Source organism: Neovison vison, chromosome 1 (assembly GCF_020171115.1).
Source record: "Neovison vison isolate M4711 chromosome 1, ASM_NN_V1, whole genome shotgun sequence".
NCBI lineage: Eukaryota > Metazoa > Chordata > Mammalia > Carnivora > Mustelidae > Neogale > Neogale vison.
This window is the reverse complement of record NC_058091.1, coordinates 197,997,356-197,999,537: the sequence shown is the minus strand read 5'-3', so window position 1 is coordinate 197,999,537 and position 2,182 is coordinate 197,997,356. Positions and strand designations below refer to the sequence as shown.

At 44.9% G+C, this 2,182-nt stretch overlaps 1 pseudogene; it reads right to left on the bottom strand.

Annotated features, from left to right (window-relative positions):
• Window positions 1-1,644: 1,644 nt before the first annotated feature.
• LOC122917498 lies at window positions 1,645-1,923 on the bottom strand (annotated as a pseudogene).
• Window positions 1,924-2,182: the final 259 nt, after the last annotated feature.

The window sequence follows — 2,182 nt, the reverse complement described above, 5'->3', positions numbered from 1 at the left end:
TATCACAAATGGGGCTGGTTTCCAGATGAGACCTCCTAATACCATCCTAGGAGCTCCAGCCCAAGTTCTGGGGGCAAGAAATTATTAGGGACAGGAGAACATGGGACGTTCTTCACTCCTTTGCCAGGTCCATTCATTCTGTAGCAGAGCTCTGGATCAAAGAAAGTCTTCAGATAGCATTCTCCCTTCCCGCACACCTCCATTCAAAACTCTACTATTTTCTAGCCTCTTGGCATGCTCGCCAACAATTAAGTCCAGCAGCAACCCCTCACGCCCAGGTCACTGCCCCAAATTCCACAGACCGAGCTAATTCATTGGGCTCCCACCAACTCCACCCGTCCCCATCAAAATGCTTATCTATCCATCAAAATGTAAATCTTTTCTATCCAGGAATGAGGAGGAAAGACTAACTGAATTCATTCATGCTAAAGTAGGAATGATCAGTCCTTAAGACTGTGTGCCAAGGGCTGCTGGAGGAAACCACCTGAGAGGCTCCAGAAGACGAAGGTGTAACTTTTAAAGAAAATATCTGTTAAGTTAAATGTGGAGAATAACAGCCCATTAACAGTGACTGTGGCGGGGGTGGGGGGCAGGCAATATAGGAGAATAATTATTGTGTGTTGAGTGTTTACCATGTGGCAGGAACTCACTCTAAAGGATACCATCAGGTAAATATGTTATTCGCCCAGTTTACAGAAGAGAAATGTGGGGTCTGGAGAGGCTAGCGGTTTAGTGAACTCTGGAAGACAGTCTGCCCAGTCCTCTCTCCACCATGGCGAAGCCAGTAGGATCCTGACTCCGGAGGTGGGCAGCTCGCTCCAGCTACTCTTCTTTTGCATGATTCCTTCTCTTCCTTTCTACTGAAACCAGAGATCCTCTAGAGGCAAATTTTTTCCAGACTGTGACAGTCATGACAGCAGAGAAACTGAGGCAGTGATGGATGGATACTACCAAAGCATATTTGTGAAAATGAAACTGCTTCTAAGTAGGGTGTGAATGAGGACCTGCTCATGACTAGACCCTGTAAAAGGAGAAGGCAGTATCTTAACTTCCTCAGTGCATTTATCCCCCAAGCATCAGTATCTACCTATGGAAAGTATGATGGATAGGGTCTTTTCCAACATTCTAGGCCTCAGTCAATGAGAGAGCCTTGAAGTTAACTCAAGTGTTATCATTTGTACCAGAGCTGACTTTAAGATTACTCATCTCATTACTATGGCTTTACAATAGTATAGAAGGGCATTAAAAAAGGAATCTGATGTACTTTTCCATTCCATACACTATGCTCATTTTACATTAAAAATACAGGAAAAACGGTCTTCTCCTGCAGGGCTGGTGAGAGCCCTGTGCCCCAGAAGGCCAGAAGCTAGGCCTAGCAGCTCACAGATCAATGTTTCAGGTGCCTGATCATTCATCTGGCCAACTGCTGATTATTGACAGAACCCTAAGGGTAGATGGGTGATTTTTGCTTGCCCACGGCAATATTTCTCTAATAGAAACAATCCCACAGCATATATTCTCATCTGATAATAACATGAAGGCAATCGAAACAATTATTCAATTAATGAACAAATGTTTTGGAAAAATGCTCCCAACAATGGACGTCTGAAAAAACAAACTACATGGCCTTCTCATTGATCACGTCTAGTTGGAGACACTTTGGAGCAGAGTAATACCATCTCCTTTTAGCATGATCCGACCCACTTGTTTTCTTGACTTTGTTTTAGAATGAATCTCTTCTGCTCTACCCAATTCAGGGTGCGTGCACTCATCCAAACCAATGACACAGTCCTCTGTCTGCATGGTCACTTGTACCTTATGCCATACCTGAATCCGAGATCTGTTTTGCAAGTATCTGAAGATGAGGTTGATGGGCTGCACCATCACCTTCTAGGCTTTCTGGCTCTGGCCACCGTATGCCATGGTGGGTGCCGACAAAGACCACATGCTAGCTCAGAAAATGGCCAGAACAATCTGATTTGCCTTTAAGGACCTGCTTCTCTCTCACTTTCAGTCCCTATGGTTTGGGTTGGATTACCCTCATTGTGTGTTACACCTATGATGTGGCCAAGCACCTCATCCCTTGGCCACAAGGAGTAGAGTATGAGCCCAATCATTCCAGTGAGACTCACTTCAAAAAACTGTGTGCCTAGGGCTGCTGGAGGAAACCAACCAAGAGGGA